The sequence below is a fragment of the Nannospalax galili genome, unplaced genomic scaffold (assembly GCF_000622305.1).
Source record: "Nannospalax galili isolate Female #2095 unplaced genomic scaffold, S.galili_v1.0 scaffold1626, whole genome shotgun sequence".
NCBI lineage: Eukaryota > Metazoa > Chordata > Mammalia > Rodentia > Spalacidae > Nannospalax > Nannospalax galili.
In genome coordinates this window covers 236,016-258,685 of record NW_008354162.1, presented here as the reverse complement: position 1 = coordinate 258,685, position 22,670 = coordinate 236,016, and the positions used below count along the sequence as shown (strand labels likewise).

At 40.9% G+C, this 22,670-nt stretch overlaps 1 protein-coding gene and 1 pseudogene across 1 annotated transcript in view; both read right to left on the bottom strand.

Moving 5' to 3' along the window:
* Window positions 1–14,422, bottom strand: part of LOC103748531 — a 21,921-nt pseudogene extending 7,499 nt beyond the window's left edge.
* The window catches only part of Abhd12 (abhydrolase domain containing 12), a 99,755-nt gene that overhangs the window by 48,184 nt on the left and 28,901 nt on the right, over window positions 1–22,670 (bottom strand). The gene's annotated exons all lie outside the window — the stretch shown is intronic.

Below are 22,670 nucleotides of genomic sequence, written 5' to 3'. Positions count from 1 at the left end.
GAAATGCTTCTTCGAATCATGTAGTTTTTAAAAATTCTAACAATGATAAAAATAGTAATTAGTAGATGTGAAAAAACATTACCATTGAAATCTACCTGATGACTTTATATCCATGCTCAGATGCCAAGGAGCTCAGAAAGTAACCAACTTTGACTAGTAATAATCTGATATATAGAGATTAGAAACGCATGTGCAAACATCTTAATGTCAATTGCATTAAAAATGAATTTTTCTGTATGAAACTGTGTATTTTAATAGTGAAATGGAGATCTTTTTTAAACTTTAAAACCTCATTTAATTTTTTATCTTATAGGATTTATACAGAGTACAATATTGAAATTAAATAAATAATATTAAAAAAAAAAACAGGCCTCATCACAGGATTTCAAGATAAAGGAGGCGAAACTTGAGGGATATGCAAGGAGAAGCTGAAAAATCAACTCTGACAACTGGGCACTTGAACACTCTTATGTCGGGAATGGACAGCTCAGCAGGCAGGAAAGCAGTGAGGACACAGGTGAACTTAGTAAAACTGTCACTCAAACCATACAATGTTGTTCTCAGATCACAAAGAAATAAACTACCCAGCACCCATGTGGTAGCTAACAACCATCTGCAACTCCAGTTCCAGGGGATCTGATGTCTTCTGACCTCCATGAGCATTGCACAACATGGGTGCACTTACACTCATGCAGGCAATATACTCATACACATAAAATAAAAATAATAAGGAACTTTCTCTCTCTCGCTCTCTCTCTCTCTCTCTCTCCACACACACACACACACACACACACAGCTGAGAATGACTCATCATGTGCGGTCAGTGGCCATCAATCATGTAAGCTTTGGCTTTGAGAAGCTAGAAAAGGAGGAACAAATTAGATTCAAAGTAAGCAGCAGAGGAGAAAATATAAAAAAAAATTACAACAGAAATCAATGGAATCAAAAAGAATTCAATATAGAAAAACTAGTGATACAGCTGATGAGCTTCTAGAGAAGCTACGCAGAGAAAAAGACAGGGCATACATTGCTAATATTCAAATCAAAGCAGGGCCATCACTAAAGATCACACAGACACTAATGGGATAATGAAAACAATATCACAGGCTGGGGCAACTGCTCAGTCAGTAAAGTGCCTCCTGTATAAGCATGAGGACCAGAGTTTGATCTCCAGCACCTATATAGAAAGCTAGGTATGGTGATCGGTGCAGGCTTACTGTAACAGCACTGGGGAGGCTGAGACATATAGATCCTTGGGGCTCAATGGACAGTCAGCCTAGCCTAATTGGTGAGTTCCAGGTACCACTGAAAGATTCTGTCTCAAAAAATAAAAAAAGTAGAAGGGACTGGAGAGATGGCTTGGTGGATAAGAGCACCAGTTGCTCAAGACTCAGGTTCAGTCCCTAGACCCACATGGTGGCTAACAACCAGCTGTACCTCCAGTTCCAGGGGATCTGACCCTTTCTTCTGACCTCTGCAGGCACTGCACACATGTGGTGCACTTACTTAAATGTAGGCAAAACACATATACACATAAAATTAAAAATAAACAAATTAAATGTAAAAGAAAGACATCTTTGGGGGAAAGAAAAAAAAAAAAAAACAATGACAAAAACCCAAGGTGAATGGCTCTGGAGGAATGACACCTGAAGTTGGCCTTCTATACTTACCACAGCCCCCATACACTCCGGTGCACTTAGAGAGAGAGAGAGAGAGAGAGAGAGATCTCAACTCTGAAAGCCTAGATGAAACAAACCAATCCCTTCAGTCCCTTGAAAGATATGACCTGCTATAATCACATAAGCAGCAGACAGTCTGAACTGACCTATTCCTAATAAAAACTGAATAAAATATTAACAGTCCTCCATAACAGAAAGCACTGACCCACATGGGTTCACTGGTGAATTCTACCTAAAATTTATAAAAGAAATTACATCAATTCTCCATACTCTTCTCCAAAACATAGACACAGAGACAATGCTTTCTAACACATGAGGTCAGCATTACCCTAATTCTTAAATCAGGCAAAAAAAAAAAAATTCCTCTTGGAACTATGTGATTATAGCAAGGATTCTGACACAAAGTTAATCTGGAAAAGTCAATCATTTTCATCCTGCTAATGAACAACAAAATATTACAACAAAAGAGCTGAAGGCCGATGTCCCCCAGAATAGAGATACAAAAATCCCCACAAAACAGTAGCAAACCAAATCCAAAATATATGAAAAAAATTATAGATTATGACCAAAAGGGATTTTCAAGGCTGCCTCAACATTTAAAAAAAGCAATTTATTAATTATTAATTAATTAATTAAAATTATCATTTTAAAAAGCAATTAATTTATCACTTCAACAGGCTAGAAAAGAAAAATCATAAAACCAGAAATCTTTTGACAAAACCTAATACCCTTTCCTGATCTCTCTCTCTCTCTCTCTCTCTCTCTCTCTCAACACCACACACACACACACACACACACACACACACACACACACACACAAACATACCTTCAGTCCACCAGGAACAGAAGAGGAATAGAAGGGAACTTCAACTTGAAAAACAACATCTACAAAAAACCTATAGCTAATGTCATGCATTTCCCCCCAGTACTAGGGATTGAACTTAGGGTGTACTCTACCAGTGAGCTCTGTTCCCATCCCTTCTAAAATTCTTTTTGTGTTTACATGTGTACATACAGGGGTGAGTATGGAGACCAGAGGTCAACATTAGGTGTCTTCTAGCGTTCTCCATCTTTTTTTTTTTTTTTTTTTTTTGAGACTGGGTCTCTTACTGAACCTAAAGCCCACCAATTCAGCTAGACTGAGTCCCAGAGATCTGCCTACCTCCACCTCCCACAGCACTGGGAATACAGGCATGTGCCACCACAGCTTGCACGGCAATCATTTTACTGACTTGGCCATTTTTCACCCCATCCTCTTAAAACTTTTTATTTCAAGAGACAGTCTTGCTAAGTTACTCAAGGTGGCCTTGAGCTTGTGATCTTCCTGCCCCAGCCCCCAAGTATCTAGGATTTCTATAGGTCAACTGTTTCTATAGGCCTAGCTGTTAATATCATATTTAATGGTAGGAAATTCAATGCTTTCTACTATGTTCATTAAAAAGGCTAGGATGATTCTTCTGTCTTGGCATGACATGTAAAAAATCCATCAGAACTACACACACACACACACACACACACACACACAAATTCTCTTGGAACTAAGTGATTTTTAATAACGATCTACATACAAAGTTAATTTAGAAGACAGCTATGCTCACCGCTTTACCACCAACACAACACAAAAACCAATTATTTTCTTATATACCACCAATGAACAATCGCAATTTGAAATCCTAATCAAAATTCCATGAAATTGTTTTCTAGATACTGACAAACTGATCCTAAAGCTTATGCGGAGGAGCAAAAGACCTTAGAACAGAGCAGTCCAATACTGAAGAACAAACAGAAGACTGATGCGACCAGATCTGAAGACCCCTGTAAAGTTAACATTGTAGTACTAACAAAAATAAAGATGAAACAGATCAACAGATCAGCCTAGAGAGCCCAGAAAGGCCTGCATGAACACAGTCAAGTGACCTGTGACATGGAAGCAAACAGAGCAGAGAGTCTCTTCCAAGAACGGTGCTGGCACAACTGAACATCTACATGTAACAACAAAGAGTCTAAGCTATGGTTGGTGGTACATGCTTATAAGTTGCCATGAGTTTGAGGCCAGCTAGGGCTACAGGGCTACATAGTGAAACAGGTCCAAAAAAACAAATAGCAACAACAAAAATCAGTCTGGACATGGACCTTGGATTTTTTTCTTTGTGTATGTGTGGCAAAGAGGGGAGGCAGAAGAGGATGCTGGGGGTCCTGGTCTATCACATCTACTGTCTATTCACCTTATTCCCCTGAGGTAGGGTCTCAATGAACCTGGAGCTAGGCTGGCAGCAAGCCCCAGTGATCTTCCTGTCTCTACCTCCCATAGCACTGCAATTACAGGAGCTCAGAGCCACACCCAGCTTTTACATGGGTGCTAGGATCACAGCTCAGGCCTTCATACTTTGAAAGCAAGCACTCTAGCCTACTGAGCCATCTCTCCAGCCTCCTAACCTTAGATTTTTCATAAAAAGCGCTCCAAATAGATCAGTGACCTACATGTGAAACACAAAATGGAAAACTCAGGACAGAAAAGAAAGTTTGTGAAGAAGTTACATATGTATGTATGTATAGGCTATATACTATATGAGTTCAACTGTGTTATTCTTTAAAAGGAAAATTATGGAAAATTTGTAAAATTATGTAAAATTCTTAATGTCTTAACATTGAAGGTTAGTTTACCGAAGTCTGGTTTTTTTTTTTGTTTGTTTTGTTTTGTTTTGTTTTTTAGCAAATACTGATATTTCCCTCTGTAAGTTTACCACTAAGTGCTGTTTTAGATATGCTCATAAATTTTGGCAATATTGAACCTTCATTTTCATTCTCCTTAAAGTGTTCTTTAATTTCCCTTGTGATTTCCTCTTTGAAACACTAATTATAAGTGGTCTGTTATCATGAAATTATTAATGATCTTTATTATAAGGGATGTTGTTTAAATATATAAAATGTTAGATGTTATCACATACATTGAGAAATGTATCAAAAGCTCTGTTTGAGGCTGGGTGTGATGGCACACACCTCTAATCCCAGCACTTGGAGGCAAAGGCTGGTGGAGCTCTGTGAGATCAAGGCCTGGTCTACACAGGAAGTTCTAGGCCAGCTGGGGCTACAATACCATCCTGTCTTAAAAAACAACAAACAAACAACAAAACACAAAACCCTGGGCATGGTGGCACACGCCTTTAATCCCAGCACTTGGGAGGCAGAGGTGGGCAGATCTTTGTGAGGCCAGCTTGATCTACATAGTGAGTTCCAGGACAGCTGGGGCTACAAGGAGACCTTGTCTCAAAAAAAAAAAAAAAAAAAAAAAACCACCCCAAAACCCTCTTTGACAGAAACTCACTAAATTGCCATCAATGTCCACTAATGAGATGACACTTAGGAAATTCTGTTACTTTCTAAATGACTAGAACAATAGCCTCCTTTTTTGTCCTTAATTTGACCTTTCTCTTTGGGTAACAAAGCAGTTTAAAAATAGCTTCAGAGACAAGGTGGAAGAGTATTCTAGACTTCAAAGAACAAACTCTCCCTCTGACATGCCAGTCTCCTTGTACCCACTCTCTTTTCATCCCAAGGCAGGCTATAGTCACTATAATTTCTCTTCCTCAAGGTAAATAATGTAAACTATAATCTCTCTCCACTTTTCATTAGACCCTGATTTCAGATGGGGGGCCCTCCAGGGAGATAGGCCAAGAAGCTGAACTGACAAGCTTTTTAGGGTTCTCCTCTCAGGCTCACAGCATTAAAGCACCTCCCCGCCATTCAATTCTGTTTCTATGTGGCTGTCCATGCTTCAATCATGCCAATGTGATGAAAAGTACAGGGCTCTATTGAAGATCTGGACAGCTGATCACATGGGCTTGTGGGAAGATAAGAGCTAGTCCCCTAGCAGGAGGAGCCGAAGCCCATGGAGAAGGAAGCTCCTGTACTCAAAGTCCTCCAAACCTCCTCCCATGCATTTCTTCATCTTGCTCTTTATTTGAATCCTTAGTATGTTCTTTGTCATAGGCTGGGGTGTAGCTCAATCGTAGAGTATAAGCCCCTTAAGTCCCACACACATATACAAACACAAATCCTTAGTAATAAAGTTTAAGAGCTGAGGGCAAGTCTCATTTCACCCCTTCAGAAAACAGATGTCATGTTTCATGTATTTTTTCAAAATAAGATTTTTGTGTGTAGGAGTATTTTGCCTGTATGTATGTAATGTGCACCGTATGAATGTCTGAAGAGGGTACTGAATCCTGTGGAACTGGAGTTACAGACAGTTGTGAACCACCATGTGGCATCTGGGGACTGAACATGTCCTCTGCAAGAGCAGCACGTGCTCCTAACAGTTGAACCATCTCTGCAGCCCCTTCTTAATGTACCTTTAGAGCTAACTCCCAAGTATGAACAAGTACATGGAGGTCAGAGTGAATTCTGAACAAGTCTCTGTGTAGAACACAGAACTTTACTAGTCAGCTGTTCCAAGAGCTATTCTATACATGCTGGAGTGTCGCTGGGACCACTTGGGAGAGGCACTGGCAAGGTCAATTTCTACCCCTGATAACCAGCCCAGGGCCTCTGTTGGAGAGTAACTCTGCTCTTGCCAAGGTTGAAAAATAAGCAGTCACTTCAGGAGTAGAGATAGGTGATTTATATTACATTTGCCTTAGGCCTAGATAACAAAGTCTGCCTGGGCCAGCAGCTCTCTGAACCTTTCTGCCTGACTCTACTAAACTAACTGAATGCCTGGCATAGTTTTCTCTCAATCAACACTTCATGTAAGGCTGTCCACCTGCAATTACTAATGCCACCCCTATCTGTACTTCAGAGTTACATGGTGACCCTCACCCGGTGTTTGGAACAGTAATGGTACTGAGGATGCTGGGATTTCCTTCTCACTGGTCCATGCATAAACCTGAACAGGACAGAAAGCCACCCTGCAGTGTCCAAATAAGCCCTTTAATCCTTAAAGACTGGGAAGTTCTTATTTCAATATCTAAGCTATGTTCATGTATTAGTTACTTTTCTCTATCCCTGACAGAACTTAGGGAAGGACAGATTATATTGCTCACTGTTCCATGGAGGGGAGGCATGACAGTGTTCATGGGGCAGGGTGCCTCCTGTCCCTGGTGATGGGAGCATGAGGAGCTGGTAACAAGAAAGCAGAGAGCTGGGGCTGGAAACCAGGGCTGAGCTACTACCCATAAGCCCCCCACCCCACTTCCTCCACATAGGCCCCACTTCCTAAAAGCTCCATAACATCCCAAAAGAGTGCCACCAGCTGGGGACCAAGAGTTCACGAACATGAACCTGCGGTGAACATATCCCATTCCACGTGCAGCAGTTCACAAGCAGATAAAATAATAGGAATTTCTGGTCTCAACAAATCAAATGAACAATGTGGCAGAAATAACGCATGGCAGTAAGCAAAATCCCCAAACCAGAATTTGTCCTGAATGGCTGTTCCTGCCAGCTCACAGGTATCTGCAGAAGCAGAAAACTGGCAGGAGGGCCTAAGAGAGCCTGGTGCAGAAAAGCCACATGACAGACCTCAGAATGCCAGAATATGTGTTTCCCCACTGTGCCTCAGAGTTTGGAAACACCTAGATTTTCACCATTAACTGCTAAGCCTCACATCTTCCTGAGGTTGGTGTAGGAGACACACTGAACTGAACACAGTTCACCTGGCCTGGTGTCCAGGACAAGGGTTCAGAGTATTACACAGACACAGTATCCGCAATGCACACAGTGACATCAACAGAAATTTGGAAAACCATACACTAGTGAACCTAAATCTTAGGCTAGACAGGATTGTTGTAACTCTTGGGAAAGTATGAAATGATAAACACTGGGGAGGGTATGCAAAAATTTTACTTGTCTGTCCTCCATTTTGGCATGTTCTTGGAATGACCATGTTTGGCCTTCTTCAAGCAGTTCAGAATTAGAAACATGTCCCATGTTACCTCTATCCTCTAGTTTCCCTTTTTCTTCTTCTGAGGCTGTGTGCTTGAGGAAACAGGTTCTCATTCTATAGCCCAGGATGACCTCAAATTGGTGGTAATCCTCCTGCTTCCACCTGCTGGGTGCCAGGATTATAAGTGTGAAGCACAACATCTGACTTTTTCCAGGCCTTCTAAAACCTCACACATAACTAAACTGTTCTTAAAAACACAGTATCTTGCTGGTGTGGGGTTGGAGAGATGGCTTAACACCGGCTGCTCTTGAGGAACACCTGGGTTCCATTCCCAGGACGCATATGACAGCTAACAACTGTCTGTAACTCCAGTTCCAGGGGATCCAACGTCCTCTTCTGACCTCCTTGGGCATTGCACGACATGGGTGCACCTACCTACAGGCAGGCAATACTCATACACATAAAATAAAAATAATAATTTTTTTTAAAAAAAAGAGGTTTGTATTTAGAACAGAAGACAGATAAAGTAATGGCACGTTCTTCCTCCCAAAAGGATACATCCTCGAAGTAAAAGTTGGCATAACCTTGGAAAAGCCTGAAGTTCTGGCATTCCATGAAATTTCTGATCCTATCTGCAGCCTTTCAAGGCCAAAAGAGAGGTTGATTCCCTACTCTCGTTAGTCAGAGGAAACAAAAGGAGCGAGTGTGTGGCTCAGTGATAGAGCACTTCCTTAGCATTTGAGGCCCTGGGTTCCATCTCCAGCACAACAGAAAGAAAAAATATAAAAGGGAACAGGCAGAAAATGAGAATTAAAAAAAAAAAAGTTCTCCATCTTCAATTTCAAGGATCATACAGAAAAAAAAAGGATGAGGCTGGTTCATCACACTCAGGGACAATGCTGTCTCCAACCCAAGTCAGCAGTAGAGTTGTCCATCAGTCCTTTTCTTCCTCTGGAAACAGTTTCTTACTCTGTAGCCCAAGCTGACGTACTATATAACCCAGGCTGGCTTGTAACTTACGGCAATCTTCTGCCTCAGCCTCCCAAATGCAGGGATTACAGGTATGCTCTATTACTCCTGTCTTATTTTCCTGTCTTACCTACTTGAATACAAAAAATTTCCTTTGAGAGAATTCCATGGGGATATAAAGATGCAAATATGTCACCAAATAGCTGTCATTTTCAGGAAACTGACTCTCTTTAGCCACTCTGAGCTGTGAAATGGGGAGTGTAATACAAAGTTATGCTGGGCACAGAGTTTTTTCCTAAGAGAACAAAAGCTGGCCCAGTCATGACAGGAGCTGAGAGCGACGGGGTAACCTGTGTGATGATACCTTCAGTGAGTACACCCAGGGTCAGGCCCCCTGGTAACTCCTCTCGCTCTCTGCCTCTGCACCTGAGGCTTTAGATTTTATTTCCCAGGAGACCCTTGAAAGCTCTTTAAGTGGCCATACATCAATATACATTAGTGCTTTCAAATCATCTACTAATGCAGGCAGGGAGTGGTCACCTCCTGGCCTACTTCTATAGAAGAGTACACAGTTTTCCCAGACCCGCTCTTCCTGGGTGCATTAACTCGGTCACTGCAACCCACCTACTCTGCCTGCCAGCTGCCTGACCCTGGGAGACTGTAATATGATATACCTTGAGAGACCTCTGTGTACACTGAAGAGGGCATACCCAGAGACCAGAAGAGGAGGATACAATTTGGCTTTCTCTAACCCTCACTGCTAAGGCCCCTTTGGCCCAAAGCATCAAGCTGAACTCTACATTTCCTGCTCTGGGACCCATGGGACTTTATAACACAACTGCTCTTCAGATTCATTAGTACCTTGAGATTGCAGAGATCACCCCAGTAACATGGGAAAGAAAGGAAGTTAACTCTCAATGCAAGCAGCACGCAGCAGCACCTTCGTGCTGAGGATACCTGCACCTGTCTATATTCCATCAAGAATTCTGCTAGAGCACTTTCTGTCTGAGGTCTCCCAGGGCATGCTCTGAGCCAGCTGGTTCTGGGTAAGCTCTAGGCTGCTCCATCTGTACTAACAGCCCTCGCACCACTGGATCTTCAGGAGAATGGCCAGGGGATAGCCAGAGCTGCTCTTTTTCTCTAGGCTCATGGCAGGATGGCATACCCCTTCCACTTTAATGCTAGGGGTGGCCAAGTGAGTTGCTTAGACTAAGGAAAAGTGAGCTGTAAGGTCTGTCAGCAAAGATGAAACATGCAGGTGTGTGGAGCTGGAGGCTCAGTGGCCTGAACCCTGAGTGACACAAGCAGAGCTGGCCATACACCGGAGTGAGAGACATGCTCCATTTGCTGGACTCTTTAGTAAAACCTGTGCCTTCACCATTTGAGTTCCTTTGCTATCTTCTTAGGCCTCCATTTGGAGTCTCACAGGCAACTCAAAACTAACATATTCCAAACCACATGCTTGTTCTTTCCTCCTTTTCCCTCCCTGCTCTGCCCCAGCTTCTTCCTCTTACAAGCACCAGTGCCTGATAGCATTCTGCTACCACTTTCTTATTCCTCCACTTGCAATCCACACCAAGTCTTCTGAAACCTACTTCTACCTTTCTACCTTTAGTCATCTCAAGGATCACTTCTCAGTTTAGATCAGTAACATTTCTTGCCCAGACTAGCCATCTCCCCTACCCTATAAGATATATTTATTTATTTTTATATTAAATGCTTTTATTTTAATTTATGTATTTAAATATTATTTTTTGTTGTATGTATATGAATGTACTGCCTGCATGTATGTAAGCGTACCCACGTCATGCATGGAGGTTAGAAGAGGGCATCTGGTCCCCTGAAACTGGAGTTACAGATGGTGGTTAGTTGCCATGTGGGTACTGGGAACCAAACTCGGGTCCTCTGCAAGAGTAGTTGGTGCTCTTAACTGCGGAGCCATCTTTCCAATCCCCTATTACACATATTTAAACCTAAGAAAATTATTAAGTAGATGCAATGTCCTCTATTGCTTTGGTTTTTATCTTCAGTTACCATTTTCTGAAATTCTTCCAATAGCTTATTCCATATTGTCAAATGTGCTCTTAAGTGGCTAAAGACATATCCTGATAGGGCTGGACAGATGGCTCAGCGGCTCTTAAAGCACTGACTGCTCTTGCAGAGGACCCAGGTTCAATTCCCAGAACCCACATGGCAGCTACGAGCCAACCGTCCTTAACTCCAGTTCCAGGGGAATCCGAAGCCCTCTTCTGACCTCCGTGGCATTGCACGACACAGGTGCACTCACATACACGCAGGCAATACACTCATACACATAAAATAAAAGTAAAAAATAAAAAAATATTAAAAAAAAAGACAGATCCTGAAATCACTGAATGAGACTGTCAAATGGGCTGAAGACTGTGGACTGCCGACACTTGACAGCAGAAACCAGTACTTGTTCTTAGGATGAGAGGGCCTTCACTCACAGCACTGCAGGTAATTCTGTACAGCCTGACTTCTCTCAGGGTTCTGTGGTGCCTTCTCTTCTATAAAGGCTATTTTATACTTGTGCTGAAATATCTCTAATGCCACTTTCATGTCAACTCCCAGAGTCTCAAGGAGAAGAGCTTTATAAATTAAAGCATGAGCATCTTCTGTGAAAGAACTTAGGTTTTCTTTTGTTGACATCCACTCATCCATTCTCTTATCCAAAACTACATCATAGCAAAAGGCTTAAGCAATTACAGGAACTTCTGGTGTTCTGACCAAACTAACCAAATCTTCATCTTGGAAGCCCATCATCATGGCATAAGAATGCCAATAAGCCTTATTCATTTCTCTTGCATTATGGTCTTCGAAAGTAAGAAATGTAATCTCACAGGACTTAGTCAAAGGCTTATACATGTCCTGTGGTTGTCAGTCCTCAAGAACCAGAATGGACTCCCTGTAGTACCACTCACTTAAATGCATGGCACAACTGTAAGGAACTGAATTGGTTTTATTCATTTATTCAGACAGTGTCAGGGTCTGTTTTCCCAACATGCTTATCTTCGATCTTTCCTGTTTGGGGAGCTAATGAAAACTTGGCAGGTTTTCCTCTTTATTAAAGAGATTACTCTGCAGTTCTATCAGTTTGGTGGGTTACAGCTGAGCAGCTGGCAATGTCACTATAAATCTCCAGCTGGCCCTGCAGCCTGGCACAGCCTGCCAAAGCTACAGACCCCGTATTGGACCATGGTAGCCATGGCTTTCATGGCAGCTTTTACTTATCTATCTATCTATCCATCTATCTATCTATCTATCTATCTATCTATCTATCTATCTATCTATCTATCATCTATTTATTTATTTATGTTTATTTATGTTTATTTATTTATTTATTTATTATTTATTATGGTGCTAAGGATTGAACTCAGGGCCCCATATATATTAGGCAAACATTCTACAATGAGCCATATTCCTAATCCCCAAACCTTTTCTCTTTTTTTGTCTTGCTCAAGTCAGCCTTGCACTTGTGATCCCACTACCTCTACCTCCAAAGTGCTGGGCTTATGTACATGTGCTACTGTGATAGTGCTAATTGTCAGCTTGACAGAATAGAGGCCACTGGCATGCCTGTAGGGGATTATCTTTATTGTATCAGTTGAGGAGGGAAGAAAAACCCACTTACTATACATAGATCCTTCTCTGGATAAGATCCCAGACTTATAAATGGAGAAAGGGAACTGATCACAGCCATGTATTCCTTACTCTCTGCTAGACTGTAGATACAACAAGACCAGCTGTTTTATGCTCCTGCTTCCTTGATTTCCCCATCATGACAGACTATGCCCTTGAACTGTGAGCTAGAATAAAACCCCTTTTCCTTTAAGTTGCTTTTGTCAGAGTATTTTATCATAGTAACAGGAAAAGTAACTAAGATAGCTACCACATCTGGCAGTTGCTTTTCATTATTCTTTGCATTAGTAAGTTTTTTCAAAGCATGATCTCATTACATACATACTTATTAAACTACACAGAAGTATAACTGATCTGCACATTTATGTGGGTTAATTTCTAAATATGAATGTAATTATAAGCTCCTTCCCACACCACAGTCACTCTGTTTCAGATGCCCCACTTTGGAAATCAATGCTCTGTTCTCCTGGAAAGACTTCCAGCTGCAAGCTTCTCCCCTACATCTGCTTTCCTCCAGTGACATTTTCTTTTTATTTATTGTGGTGCTGGGGACTGAACCCACGGCCCTGAGCATGCTAGGTAAGTGCTCTACCACTGAGCTACACCCTCAGCTTTTTAATAATGATCTGCATAATGGTATTTAAACAAAAACATTTACTTTTATTTTATTCATGTGTTTGCCTGCATGTACATCTGTGTACTACACGTTTTCCTGGTGCCCACAGAGGTCAAAAGAGGGCACCAGAACCCCTGGAACTGGAGTTACAGACAGTAGTGAATTGCCATGTGGTTGCTAGGAACAGAATTTAGGTCCTCTGCAAGAGCTGCAAGTGCTCTTAACCACTGAGCCATCTCTCCAGCCCTGACATTCTCTACTATATAGCCAGAGAGACCTTTTAAAAATGCAATCTGGGAGGCTAGGCGTGGTGGCGCACACCTTTAATCCCAGCACTTGGGAGGCAGAGGCAGGAGGATCTCTGTAATTTCAAGGCCAGCCTGGTTACATAGTGAGTTCCAGGCCAGCTAGAGCTACAGGGAGATCCTGTCACAAAAAGACCACAAAAATAAATTAAATAAATAAATAAATAAATAAATAAATAAATAAATAAATAATAATCTGGTCATGTTGGTGTGCCCTGAGCCCTGGCAAAATCATCTATAGCACAGACCTAGGCCCCATGAGACCCCTGTTGCTACTCCTACCCCAACACTCACTCATTGGTCTCAATCTTCCAGATCCTTCCATTTCTTACACAGGCAGAGTGCTTCCCTGCCTGGAGCCTCCAGCCCTGTCCTCAGACAGGTCTGCCTCACTGATGCTGCTGCAGTCTTCCTGGACCTCCAGTGTAATCTGATCTTTCCTTTCCCTCCACAGTCTGTAAAGCAATAGTTAAATATATAATCATTTCTATAATATCTCTTCCATGATATGCCGTGTTGACACTGTCACCAGTACTTAGATGCTCAAGAAACTGGTTATGAAGTTAATGAAGTGCACAATTTCTATCAAGAATCTTCTGATTAGATGGGAAAAAGAACTCTCAACAGGACAAGAATTGTTTTGTGTGTGGTACTCAGCATCAAAACTAGGACCTAGAGCTTGCTCGGCAAGCACTCTACCACTGAGTTATACCTCTTGCCTTAGAAATCAAGTTTCTTAGAACAACTTGCACCAGCAAAATATTTTCAAGGAAAATGTAATAATTTGTAAAATTTTTCAAGATTCAAGTGAAGTAATATTTAGCAACATACACTTCAACAGAAAACATTACAGAAAATTTCATTTGTGTTTATCACCAGTCATTTAACAGTTAATAATAGTTAATGAAGGTGGTGAAAGTCCATTAAATGTTTGTCCTTATCACAGTCACCTTGGCAATAATGTCAAAATTGTAAATTTTTATACTCTGACTCACCAAATCTCAAATTACCCTAAATAACAAGGCTTTAAAAAAAACAGATTAAACATTAGAAAACTGTTAATAATAACAAGTGCACTGGGAAAAGGCAAATCATTAGGAAGCTGATTAAATAAATGATGAACTCATTTATTATGCAGATGCTGGTTATATACCAAACAGGGTCTTGGCTGAGAAAATCAATAATTATTTCAAAAAGCCTGTGAAGTCATAATGGGCTACAGTACTATCTCTTCACTAGTGGCTCTATCCTTAGGGGCAACAGCAATGTTGTGAAGGCATTCTAAAGTTACTGTTTTGTCTCTAATCTGCATTTTTACAATGAAAATGAATTATTTTCATAATCAGAAAAACATGTTCCATTTTGGAAGAACACTGAGTTCCATATGCTATTGTTAATATAAAGATTTTTTTTTTAGATAGTGTCTCCCTGTAGCTCCAGTTGGCCTGGAACCCACTATGTAGACCAGGCTGGCCTCGAACTCACAGAGACCTGCCTGCCTCTGTCTCCCAAGTACTGTGACTAAAGGCGTATGTCACCACACCCAGCTAAAAAAGTTATTTTTGCTGCAAAAATAAATTCCCAATATTTGCTAAAATGAAAAAGACAACAGAAAATTCCGTGGCTGGAGAGATCACTCAATTGGTAAAGTCCTCACTGCAAAAGCACAAGGGCCTGAATTTGATCCCTAGGATCCACATGGAAAAGATAGGTGTGGTGGCATACACTTGTAATCTACATGTTGGAGAGGCAGAGACAGGCATCCCAAGGCTTGCTGGCCAGCTTAGCCTAATCCATGAGTTCCAGGACAATGAGAAGTCCTGTCTCAAAATAATGTGAATAGCTCCTAAGAATGACACCTGAGGTGGACCTGTGGATTCCACATGCACATGCCCATATATATGTCAATCCACATGCACACACACATATATGCAAAAGGATATTTCTGCTACATAAAACTTTCACACACAAACAAAATGTGCACATATATAAAGCTAAGAAAAAAAAACAAACAATCACCAGGAGGATAACATGGAAGATCTGCTCTGGTTTGGATGGTGGAATTAGTGATTATTCTTCACAAACCTTTCTGCACTTTCCAAGTTTGTTGATAAACATCTGTATTTTTGATGACTTTACATGCAACTGCCTATATCACTCGGAATTATTTTAGCAAACAATATGAAGTGACAATACTATTCTCCCCAAACTACTCAATTGCTAATGATGCCTTTGTGAAAGGAAAAAAAATATATACCCAATGTAGTTCTATTTCACTGATTCTTCTCTGCATTTGTGTATTTGTGCATGTGTGCGTATATGTGTACGTATGTGTGAGAGAGAGATATGCTGGAATTCAACCCAGGGTCTTGTACATCTTAGGCAAGAGCCCTATCAGTGAGTTAGAACACAGCCCCATGCATTTTTAAAAGTCAGAATAGCATACTGATCTAATCATTAATGTTAAATAATGAAATACCTGTTTTAATAAATTTTTAGTAGTGATTTATAACTGTATAGATTAAGAACTCCTATGTTAGACACTACTAATATTTTAAAAATATCTTTCTATATGATTTATATATTTTGTTTACAATTTTTTTTAGTTATGAGCATTTAAAATTTTATATATTCTTATTTTAAGATAGATGTTTGCCTCTGTGCTATGGATGGGAGAAATGTTCTTGGTTTTTCTTCCTTTATGACTTACACTCAGTCCATCTGTAATTCATTTTGCTTTTTTTTTCCTCCCTAGAGTGCCAGAGATTGAACTCAGGACCTTGTGCAAGCTAGGCAAACATGTTATGATGGAACTTATCCCCTAACCCTAGTATTTGTTTTGGAATATGGGGGGGGGGTCTGTGTTCTCATATTAATAAGATGCTATCCAAGCACTTCTCTCTAAAATGTCCTCTTGAGGGCTAGCAAGATGGCTCAGCAGGTAAAGGCACTTGCCAATAGGTCTGACAACCTGAGTTTGATCTCCAGGCTCACTTGGTGGGAGAAGAAAATTGAGTCCCAAAAGTTGTCTTCTGACCTCCACAAGTACGTACACATACACACACACACACACACACACACACACACACACACTCACGCACACATACCCTGACTCTTATTTCATAGAATAGAGTGGGAACACTGCTCTGATCCATCAAAACACTCAGTTTATTCAGGAAGATAAAACAAAAGGTTTGATTTAGTGGCATTTCAAATACACTGAAAACATAGGAAACACAAGTATAGGAAAAAGTGTTAGGAACCCCAGACTTCCTTCTCTGCTCTCACAGAGCTCGAAGCTGGTGTGCTAAACAGCAAAGATACTGATGGCCTTCTGCTGGAAGTCCATCTTGATCCACACTGGTCTGTCATGTGCCACCAGAGAGCCCTGCTTTGCAAGACTTGTTCCTGCTCTTGGCACTATGACTTTGCTAGATGGGAAGCAGAGACAGACAGTTACAAAGGTGAAACTGAAATTATCTGGGAAAGGAACAACAAGTTTTCAACACTATGGGGTCTCATTTAAAAACCTATTTTTGAAGAGGGAGCAGAAACAAAGAGCTGGAGGACAGGAAGGCGAACCATGAAATGCTGGCTTCTGGACATGACGTGGCTGTTGCACTCATGAACTCACTGCAGCTATGGTGATCTGCACAAGACCTGCACAAGATGAAGCCAACAAGATTGGCCAGCAATCCAGCAGTAATTTAATTCATTAGAAGGCAGGGAAGGAGGGAGTGGGGAGAAGGGGAGAGGGGGAGAAAGGAAGAAAGGGAGAGGGGTAGGGAGAGGGAGGGGGAGAGAGAGAGAGAACATGAAATGAAGAGGGGGACATGTTGGGAAGTGTCTAAGGGCAGGAGGAGGTGTGAGTTGGGGGCAGATAGATTCAGATACATTGCATATATGTATGAAATTGTCAAAGAATAAATAAAAGATTATTTTAAAGGTATAAAAATAAATGTGCTATGTAAAAATCTATATTTGCATATTATTTTGCTCCTAAGTTTAATGATTTTCTTGATAAAATTTTCATTCATGTTTATTCTTTATGTGTATGTATGCTTTGCCTGCATGTATGTAAGTGCACCCATGTCATGCAATGCCCACAGAGGCCAGAAGAGGTTGTCTGATCCTCTGGAACTGGAGTTATAGCTGGTTGTTAGCCACCATGTGGGTGCTGGGAAGTGAACCCGGGTCTTCTGCAAGAGCAGCCAGTACTCTTAACTGCTGAATCATCTCTCCAGCCCCCAGGAAATGAGATTTTACATTTTCTTTCACCACTAGTATAAAATGCTATTCTAAATGTTCTGGACATTATAGGAAGAGAAGGAAAAGTTAAAGATAAATCTGTAAACAGAAGAAGCCAAGAGCTGGGAAGATAGCTCAGTCATTCAAGAGCTCAGGTATGGTGGTGTACATTTGTAATCCTAGCGCTGTTTTTAAGTTACTGATAAATTTTCAAAGGTCAATGTCTACATAGTTTAAAAAACAAATCACATCAAGCATCACTGCTAACTTATGTATTCTGTCACCCTTGGGTCCAAAAATAACTATTTTATTAAGTACTGATTCTAGAGTTTCCATGTATAAACACACATGCTCTAAAGCCTCCCTTTTTTTAAAACATAAAGGCAGCATGCTACACAGTATAAACTGGTTTCTATGCTTTTTTTTTTTAATTCTGAAAGATATCCAATAATTTTTTCTACATCAGTTCATAGCTTTCTTGTTCCTCCAATCTCACTGTATTGACAAAACAAACATTAGTAAACCATTCTACTCTGGGCAATCAGGCTGTTTCTAGCAAACTCCATCACCATGTGTCACTCTATACACATATAATGTTGTATATGCTGACATAGGCAGGTCTACGAATGGAAACTCTAAAATCAAAACATGTATCTGTAATTACTAAGAGATTACCCTTCCAAATCCTTGCTTCATTCAAAAGCCCAGTTACAAAGTGGTTGCCAAAGATGAGTGTTGCCAATCTGATGGATGGAAATGGCCATCTTCCAGTATATACACTCAGCTTTCTCTAGTTAAGGACAAGTGCAGTGCTAGGGGTATAGCACAATGGTAGAGCAATGGCCTGTCCATGTATGAGACCCTGGGTTCTACTCCCAGCACAGTGGGGGCGGGGGGTAGAGTGGGGGTGGAGAATAAAATGTAAATGAGCGTCCTTTCATATACTGAAGGCTTAGAGCATTTCTTTTAAGATATGTCCTTTGCACAATTTCCCCTGCAATTTGATTTTTTTCTTCCCAATTCCTAGAAGGTTTTTTATTAGAGTAGTTAACTATTGTGAGGTGCTTCACCAGAGAAGACCACTAAGACAAAGTTTTGCTGAATGAAAGTCTTTGCTGGCCAGTGACTACACAAGGGGTTAAAACCCAAGTGCAGCCCCAAGCTGTCTCTAGGGTAAGCTTTTATACAGAGAAACCATAACTAGGGAAAAATTTAAGCTCCCAAGCTTACAGATAGAAAGCCCTCTTAACAATTTTTATTCTATTAAGCAACAATTACTACTTTGCAGAAGCAAGCCAAGCATAACCTACAGAAGCCATGTTAGCAGGTGCACTCCGGGACACACTGAACTGTTCCCAAGACAACTGGGGTCCTGCTGACATGTGTTCCCATACCCTGGGCCAACTGTCTGAAGATTTCAGAGACTAGAGTCAGCCTAAACATTAACATGGCGTAGCTATGATCAAGAAGGTGTCATATCACATAGCTCCTTGTAAATATCTTTTATCATTATGTATGACATGTAGGTGTTTCTTGTGTTTATAAAGTCAATTTTAAATGAGGCATGACAACCCATGCTTGTAATCGCTGCATTTAGGAAACTGAAGCAGAAGAAATGTAACAAGTTCAAGATCAGCCTGGGCTTCAGAGTAAAACCCTGTCTTCCCAACCCCCCAAAAGTAAACATCTTAGATTTTAGAGATGGACTGGCTTTAATTTTCAAGATTCTGAGTGTAGTCATAGTTTAAAAGAACAGCTAAAAAGCTCTATTGCCTTTGTATCCCTCATCCATGTAGGCGATCTGGGATCTGAGTTGCAGTTAGGAAGGCTTCAACAGTGGGGAATATGATCATAGTAATATGATCTGTAGTCCAGGCCAGTTTGGAACTCACTATGTACCTTAGGCTGGCCTTGAACATATAGTGATACTCCTGCCTCAGTCTCCTGACTTCTAGAACTTCAGGGATGCTGCATGTAACTTTTATCTTCTTAACAGAGGATGCACACCCACACACAGATGGCTCACCATTATCACCTACGCAAAGCACTGCATCTATGATGGTGTCATAGGGGCAGAAAGGACTTACATTTTTGTGGGGGAGGAATTTTTCATGTTACAGAAGAGGAAGTGCGAGGGCATTTTAGAACATTCCTTCAGTAGTTTTTTTTTTTTTTACTTTATTTTCATTGCTGTGGCTGAACCCCAGGGCCCTTCTACATGACAGGCAATAGCTCTCTCATATACTTTTTTTTTTTTTTTTTTTTTTTTTTTTTTGAGACAGGGTCTCCCTGTAGCCCCAGCTGGCCTGGAATTCACTCTGTAGACCAGGCTGGCCTTGAACTCACAGAGATCTGCCTGCCTCTGCCTCCCGAATATTGGGACTAAAGGTGTGCACCACGCCCACCCTTCATATACTTATTTTTCAATCTTCTTATTGTGATAAAATACACAGAGCAAAATATATCATTTTAGGGCTGGTGTGATGATTCAGCAGGTAAAGGCACTTCCTGCCAAGCCTGACAACCTGAGTTCAATCCTTGGAACTCTTACGGTGGAAAGAGAACTGAGTCCTAGAAATTATCTGCTCTCCACTGGCACACACATGCCCAAGGACACTGTCACTGTAAGCTTCAGCTGTCAATCTGACACAAACAGAGTCACTTGGGATGAGGAAACCTCAACTGAAGAATTTCCCAGATCAGACTGGCCTGTGACCAGGTGTGTGAGACATTTGCTTAACTGCTAATTGATATTGGAAGGCCCAGCCCACTGTGGACAGTTCTATCCCTAGGGTGGACCTGAGCTGTATAGGAAAGGTAGCTAAGCAAGCCAGAGGGAGCAAGCCAGTAAGCAGTGTTCCTCCATGATTTCTGCTTCAAGCACCTGCCTTGAGTTTCTGACTTCTTGGCTTTCCTCCAGGATGGACCTGTAAGCCAAATAAACCTTTCCTCCCCAAGCTGATTTTGGTCAGTGTTTTGTTTTGTTTTTAATATTTATTTATCATTTTTATTTTTGTGTATGCGTGTATTGACTGCACGTAGGTAAGTGCATCCATGTTGTGCAATGCCCGCAGAGGTCAGAAGAGGCTGTTGGATCCCATGGAACTAGAGTTACAGACAGTTGTTAGCTGCCATATGGGTGCTGGGATTCGAACCCGGGTCTTCTGCAAGAACAACCAGTGTTCTTAACCACTGAACCATCTCTCCAGCCCCTTGGTCAGTGTTTTATCACAGCAAAAGAAAGCAAACTAGGACATAAATACATACATACATACAAACAAACATACAAATAATAATACACATAAAAATACCCCAACCCAAAAGTATCATTTTAAGCGCACAGTTCAGTATTACTAAACATTCACACTGTTGGGCAACCATCATTCATCTCTGTAACTCTTTTCATCCTGTAAAACTGAAATTCTTAATCCATTAAACAACTCCCATTCTCTACTACCCCAGCCCCTGGTAACCTACATTCTACTATCAGTCTCTGTGACTTGGATGATAACCAGTACTGCAAACAAGTAGAATCAGAAAGTGTTTGTCTTTTTTATGACTAGCTTTTCACTTAGAATTATATCTTCAAGAATCACTTATGTGGAGCTGGAGAGATGGCTCACAGTTAAGAACACTGGTTGTTCTTGCAGAAGACCCGGGTTCAAATCTCAGCACCCACATGGCAGCGAACAACTATCCATAACTCCAGTTCCAGGGGATCTGGCAGTCTCTTCTGACCTCTGCGGGCATTGCACAACATGGGTGCACTTACCTACATGCAGGCAATACACACATACACATAAAATAAAAATAAATAAAATATTTTTTAAAAAAGAATCACTTTTATAACACTAACATTCCATTCCTTTTAAAAGCTAATATTCCATTCCTAACATTCTGCTTAACCTTTCAATTTTAAGTGGACCCCTGGTAAGAACACAAACGTATAGTAACCCTTTGAGGCCCTACTTTCAATTCTTTTGAGCATATTCCCAGAAGTGGAATTGCTGTTATACAGTAATTCTATGTTGTTTCTTCAATGACCACTGTACTGGTTTCAAGATGGCTATACCATTTCATATTTCCATCCACAGTTGTAATAGCTCTACATCCTCACCAATGGTTGCTAGCCTCTGCTGTTTTTATTCTTTTATTATTTTTTAAACATATTTATTTATTTATTGGTCTTTTTGAGACAGGGTCTCCCTGTAGCCCCAGGTGGCCTGGAACTCCCTGTGTAAACCAGGCTGGCCTTGAACTCAGAGATCTACCAGCCTCTGCCTCCCAAGTACTGGGATTAAAAGCATGCACCACCATATCCAGGTGTTATTTTTCACATGAGCCATCCTAATGAACATACAGTACTTCACTGCAGTTTTGATTTGTACTTCTGTAATGACTACTGACATTTATTTATGTGCTTAGTGGTCATGTATATATGCCTTTGAAGAAATGCTTATCAAAGTTATTTTCCTATTTTTAAACGTTTTTGTTTCTATATATTCAGGTAATTGTCCTTTATTATTAAATATGACTATTAAAAGTATTTTCTCCCATTCTCTGGGCTACTACCTACTTGAACATGTCTGCCCCACCCCCCATTTTTGGTGGGAACTGCTGAGTATCAGAGTTAAGAGACTGGTACATGCCAGGCAAGTACTGTACCAAATCCCAGTTTCATAACATATTTCGTGGGTTTTTTAGTTTGTTTTTGGATACAGGGTCATATGTAGCCCAGGCTGGCCTCAAACTTGCAACTCGAAATGTAGCTGAGGATGTCTGGAATTCTTGATCTTCCTGCCTCCACAGATTACAACTGTGTATTATAATGTTGGCTTCAGGATTTTTTAATTTGTCTGAACCCAGGCCTCACACATACAAAGCACATGCTCTACCACCGAGCCATGTACCCAGCTAAGACAAAGTTTTGGTTATTCATTCGATATCCTTCGCAGTTGTAGTTTCACTCAGATTTTCTATTTCTTTTTTTTAATATTTTATTTTTATTTTATGTGTATGCATGTATTGCTTGCATGTAGGTAAGTGCACCCATGTCGTACAATGCCCACGGAAGACAGAAGAGGCTGTTGGATCCCCTGGAACTGGAGTTACGGACAGTTGTTAGCTGCCATGTGGGTGCTGGGATTCGAACCAGTGTTCTTAGCCACTGAACCATCTCTCCAGCCCCAATTTTCTACTTCTTAACTTTGTCCCAGGAGGTACTCTCTTCCTAGGAATTTGTCTATTTATCTAGGTCATCCATTTGTTGGTGTAGAGTAGTTCATAGAAACACTTTACTTCTGTAGAATTGG